This window comes from Manis pentadactyla, chromosome 4, assembly GCF_030020395.1.
Source record: "Manis pentadactyla isolate mManPen7 chromosome 4, mManPen7.hap1, whole genome shotgun sequence".
Taxonomy (NCBI): Eukaryota; Metazoa; Chordata; class Mammalia; order Pholidota; family Manidae; genus Manis; species Manis pentadactyla.
This window is the reverse complement of record NC_080022.1, coordinates 120148369-120154581: the sequence shown is the minus strand read 5'-3', so window position 1 is coordinate 120154581 and position 6213 is coordinate 120148369. Positions and strand designations below refer to the sequence as shown.

Sequence of the window (6213 nt, the reverse complement as noted above, 5' to 3'; positions counted from 1 at the left end):
TTAATCAGTGTATCTATTTTTATGCCAGTACCATACTCTTTTGATTACTATAACTTTTTAAATCAGAGAGTGTGATACCTCCAGCTTTGTTCTTCTTTCTCAGGATTGCTTTGGCTATTCAGGGTCTTTTGTGGCTCCATACAAATTTTAGGATTACTTGCTTTAGTTCTGTTAAACAGAGGAAAAAGCCATTTGTTAAGGATTATATTGAATCTGTAGATTGCTTTGGGTAGTATGGCCATTTCAACAATATTAATTCTTCCTACCCATGAGCATGGAATATCTTTCCATTTATTTGTGTCATCTTCAATTTTGTTCATCAATGTCTTATAGTTTTCAGTGTAAAGGTCTCTCACCTCCTTAGTTAGATATGTTCCTAGGTAATTTATTTTTTTTGACACAACTGAGAATGGGATTGCTTCCTTGATTTCTTTTCTGTTAGTTTGTTATTAGTATATAGAATTGCAACCAAATTCTGTATATTGATTTTGTATCCTGCAACTTTTCTGAATTCATTTATTCTAATAGTGTTTTGGTAGAGTCTTTAGGGTTTTCTACATATAGTACCATTTCATCTGCAAATAGTGACAATGTTCCTCTTCCTTACCAATTTGGACAAGTTTTCTCATTCTTGTCTGATTGTTGTGGCTAGGACTTCTAGAACTGTGTTGAATAAGAGTTGGAGAGGAAACATCTTTGTCTTGTTCCTTATCTTAGAGGTAAAGCTTTCAGCTTCTCACCATAGAGTACATTAGCTGTGTGTTTGTCATATATGGCCTTTATTATGTTGATATATGTTCATTGTATACCCAAAGTTGAGTTTTTATCATAAATAGATGTTGAACTCTGTCAAATGCTTTTTCTGCATCTTTTGAGATGATGATATGATTTTTATCCTTCTTTTTGTTAATGTGGCTTATTACATTGATGGATTTGTGAATTTTGAAACATCCTTGCAATCCCTGGAATAAATCCCACCTGATCATGGTGAGTAAATTCAATTTGCTAATATTTTGTTGAAGATTTTTGCATCATCTATGTTCATCAAAGATATTGGTCTGTCCTTTTCCTTTTTGGGAAGGTACCAAATTTCTTTATTTGGAGGGATAGTACAAATGAAAGGACTTGAGTAAATATTTTGGTACAACTTACAGAAAAGATAAAGGTAACCCCAACATGCATGCACTGCCTTGGTAGCCAAGGAAGTCACCCTTGTGGCTCTGGGGAGCCAGCCTAAGGCTCAGCTCTAGTTACCACTTCTCCCAGAGTGTGCTTGTCACAGAGACACTCTGCCCTGTCAGATTTGGGGGCCCCCATCTTGCACAAGTTGGTTACATGGTCACCCATTTCTTTTGTGGACTTCACCTGCTCATTCAGTCTAATGAGCTTCAATGAAGTTACTTAAATGATGGACATTTTTGTCAGTAGTCAGTTTGTGAAGTTCCAGTAGTGACTGACACGTTTTTTTCCATGTGCCATGCACACTGTATTACATTCAGCCCGTTGTCCCAGTCATCAGGTCTGGCTTGTTGATATCCTGAAGGAAGATGCAACCACCTCGCTGGTTCTGCAGCTTCATCAGTTTCTCAGCATGTTTCCTCTCCTCATGAGATTGGTAAAGAAATATTTGGCAAAGTTCTTCAAGTCACGTCAGTGATCAAGGTAGATGTAGGAGGCATAGCGCTCCAAGTCGATCTGGCAGCTGACAGCAGCCTCCTAGGCCTGGTGGTAGTTCTGGCACACTGGCGAGGGGTATGTGGTCATCAGGGTAGGTGGCTGAGAGGCGGTGGCAGAGGCAGAGGCTGCACAGTGCTGGAGTGGCTGTGGGGCCTTGGGGCTGTCCAAGGGTGCTATGAGGAGGTGGCAGAGGGCTGGATCTCAGAGGCCAGCCAGGGTGGGGCAAGTGCCAGGCTGTAAGTCCAGGGGGGAGGAAATTCTGGGGCAAAATACCTCTAAAAACCGAAATCAGTCAAAGGGAGAAATAAAGTTTAAAACATGTTTATTGCTTACAAATTACAGTCCAGGGCCATCTTTCTCCTCTGCTCGGAAGCCAGCCCCTCCCTTTAAACTCTCAGGTTCAGACACGCCCTTGGATGCCCAGGTAATTATCCATTGACACAGAGATGACTTTCTCTCCACCCCTGAGGATATGCAAATGCACTAAAGCATAATCAGATGTGAGCATGATATCATCAATGTAGTGATACAACTGCATGGTTTGCTGTTTCTTCCATGTGGCCAAGTCCTGGGCTACAAGTCCATGACTGACGGTGGGACTGTGGAGATATCCCTGCGGAAGGACAGTGAATGTCCACTGCCAGCCTTCCCATGTGAAGGCAAACTGTTCCTGGCTTTCCTGTGCTATGTCAATAGAGAAGAAAGCATTAGCAAGGTCTACTATGTAATGATATGTTCCCAGTTCATGGCTGAGGGTGTCCATAATGTCTGCTATTGAGGGACAACAGCATGCAAAGGGGGTGTGACTTTATTCAATTCCCTGTAGTTCACAGTCATACACCAGGAGCTATCTGGCTTTCTCACTGGCCACACTAGGGAATTAAAAGGACTATGAGTGGGCTTTATGATGCCCACCTGTTCCAACTCCTGCAGAATTTCTCCAATTTCCTTGTGTCCCCCAGGCAATTTATAGTGCTTAATATTTGTCACCTGCCAAGGTATAGGCAGAGCTACAGATGGGTGCTTAGCATGTCCCCTCAGAACTGCCTTTACCACACATACCCTCAGTCTGAACTCACCTGCAGTGGTCTGTAACCACAGGCTCTGCAGGATATCTACCCCCAAAATATATTCCGGGATGGGGGAAATATACATGGTATACTCCTTTGGGGGTAAATGCCCTATCTCCAGTGGGATTTGGGCTTTCTTCACTCTAATTGCATCCCCCCCATAGCCATCTGTCACAGCTGGGGTCCCAGGAAAACACTCAGGGTTGCCATGAATCAGAGAAAATTCATCTCCTGTGTCCACCAGCACCAGGACACGTTGTACATTCACAGGGGACCAATGAACTGCTAATTCTACATGTGGCCACTGGTCCCCATGTATCCCCCATGGTGTGGATTTTGACACTACCACTGTCCCCAGTTGAACTGTGATGCCCAATCATCCTCCTGTGGGGGTGAGGGCCCAGGTGAATCCTGAGTACTGTCTCCCATGAGGTTTTGCAGGGACACAGGCCAAGCCTGAGGCCTTGACTCTGGAACTGCTGCTTTAGCTTTAATTGGTGCCACAGTTTAACAAGATTCTATTGAGCTGCCCATCGACTTTTTCTTTTGCTATCCTGGCCTTTATCAAATCACCCCACATCTGGGTCCTTGAGTCCTTCATGGGGCCTTTTTCACTTCTCCTTTCAGCCATGACCCATACTTCCCTCCGTGCCCTTATTGTTTCTACCTCCCCCAGATCTGCTGAAGTACGAGTAGCCTCTCTTATGGGTTGCCCTAGGTGGGGAGCAAGAGTATTCACTAGGGACCCAAAGAGAGATGTGGGAGCTGTATGCAGCACCAGGTTTCTCATTCCTATAGTGAACACCTCCTCATCAGGGCCCTGGGGGTCCATATTATAGATGATGTTTTTCATACCAAATTCCCACAGTACCTGTTGGAGCTCTACGAATGTTTTCCAACTACTGGGAAAATATGGTAAATCACCCTGATTAGGCCAAACTATCCTGATGGCAGCTGTCAGCCATTCCAGGAGTGTCTGATTCCCTGAGGCATGACGGGCATTTTGCAACCACTGCCGGAGGGAAGGGTGAGTCATCAGGGAAGCCATTCTACTCATCTCAGTACCCGACCCAACAATGTTTTCCACCCCCACATCCCAGGGATGTAAAAGCCATGTGGCAGAGATTCTGAAGGCCTCTGCCTATACTGGACTCTCATGTCCACCAGCTCATCCTGGGTATAGGGGTGGAGCATGGAGTGTTCCACAACCTGGGGAGGGGCTGATCCTCCCCCTGAGGAGCCCGCAGTTATTTCATTTTTATTTTCTTAATTACAGGTGGGCAGGCCTTTAAAACAGTAGGAGATGGTACCTCCAGAGGTGGCCTGGGTAGCAGATCCGCCAGTGGCCTCACCTCCTCCTCTTCTCCCTCAGGCTTCTCCACCAATGGTTCCCCCTCCTCCATGGCCTCCTGCAATGTGGCTTTGCCTGCCATCTCCCCTCTTGCTGCTGCTAAGGAATCTTCTAGGAGCATGAGCAATCTTTTCTGTAACTGTTTCTCTTCTTTAACAACATCCCATACGTTATATCCTCCAAGCGATGCTGAAGTGTGTCTCTCTCCTGCCTGAGTCCCTCAGTAATCCTCTCTTTCTCCTGTATAACATTTCCACTATCTTGATGAAAAGAGACCCTACAATGCTAGCTGCTACACAGCCCCCTAAGGTCTCCAAGCAGTCTTGCAACTCACAGTGGGCTAATTTGGCAGCTTCCGGTGTTTCCACCCTTCCCCAGTTCTGGGGAAGGCCCCACTCCTCTAAGAGGTACTTTACCCTAGACCAATTCCCCACTAGGGGTTCCCAACTTGGAAGCCCTACAGCTAGGGGGGATAATAACAAGTGAAGAGGCACCCTCTGCTGCTGCATCCACTGGGACCTCCCCACCAACCACAGGAGCAGCCCTCCCAAAGGTCGCACCCATTATAACAGGTTTCGGGTTTAGAGGCTTCCTGCCGACTACTCCAGATGTAAGTCCAAGGAGAGGAAATCCCAGGGCAAAGTACATCTAAAAACCAAAATCAAAGAGATAAATAAAGTTTAAAACCTGTTTACTGCTTACAAACTGCAGTCCAGGGCAGTCTCTCTCCTCTGCTCCTGAAGAAGAAAGCAAGCAAGCAAGCCCCTCCCTTTAAGCTCTCAGGCTCAGACACGCCCTGGGTTGCCCAGGTAATTACCCACTGATATGGAGACGATCTTCTCTCCATCTCTGAGGATATGCAGATGTACTAAATCCTGGCAAGATACTCTGGGAATGTTATAATTTTATCCACACAGGTTCCAATCCAAGCACTGATGAAGCAGGAAACCTTTCCAACCCTGGGTGAAGACCACTGCCTTCCCTTTTTTTGTACTTTGGTTTTGGTATCGGAGTAATAGTGACCTCATAGGATGAATTTGGAAGACTTCCTCTTCTATTTTCTGAATAGTTTAAGAAGGATGGGTATTAGTGTAACTCCAGGGAGAAAATCCCAGGGCAAAATACCTTTGGAACTGAAATCAGTGAAAGGGAGAAATAAACTGGGATAAACCCATTTATTTATTACAAGCAGTCATCCACTTCTGCTCTCCTGTGTCTCTCATGACCCGGCTGCAGAAGGAACCCCACCCAAATTCTCTGGTTCAGATACGTGCCCACTAGCCCTTATAATTACCTATTGTTATGGAGAAGGACAACTTTCTCCACCCCTTGGAAACACCTATTGTGTGGAGATGCACTAAAGCCAGGCGAGAGAGTCTGGAAATATTGCAATTTTACCCCATAGCCCACCCCTCCAGAAATCTTGCCTAACAATCTACTCATTCCCTATCTTCTGCAATGGCCCCTGGGTGAGAAAACTGGAGCACTGTAACCAAACTAATAACATACAATAGCAAAATCAATAAAATCATGAAAATCCTCAAGCCAGAGGATTCAGCTAGGTTCAAAGTCCTATGCAGATTAAGTCCATTCCACAGGCAGGCAGTAGCTGAACAGGCAGGGCGTTCAGAGCAATCATCACCCAGCAGCTGCAGCCAGGGGGTGCATCCAGGCCACAAGGACTGTAGAAGAAAACAACCTTTAGGGCAATAAGTACATGTTTTAATGACACCAGCATAGGGAAAACTCATCCATTAGGTAGGATAGGTGCAAGAGAGTGGTCCTGTGATAAGAATCACAGTGGCAGGAATGAGATCTTGTCCTGGTCCAGTATACCAGACTTTCACCCCCCACCCTGTGGGAGTTATAGATGGTCAATGTATAGGGCTAGGGGAGGTACAGGCATTGGCCATAAAGATAACACAAAACCTCCCATTGGTACACTACCATGATCTTTGGGGGCCACTCTGCTGTTAATCCAGGAATATGCAGGAAGCCAGCTTCCAGGCATTTTCCCCAAGGTGCCAGAAGGGCCAACCATTGCAGGTCCATGTGTTGAAATGTTCAGGGCTATGTCCACTCAACAGAGTCTCGAGGGTTTAACACAGTTGGGGC

At 45.7% G+C, this 6213-nt stretch overlaps 1 pseudogene; it reads right to left on the bottom strand.

Annotated features, from left to right (window-relative positions):
* Positions 1–84: 84 nt before the first annotated feature.
* Positions 85–3123, bottom strand: LOC130683667 (ferritin heavy chain-like; annotated as a pseudogene).
* Positions 3124–6213: the final 3090 nt, after the last annotated feature.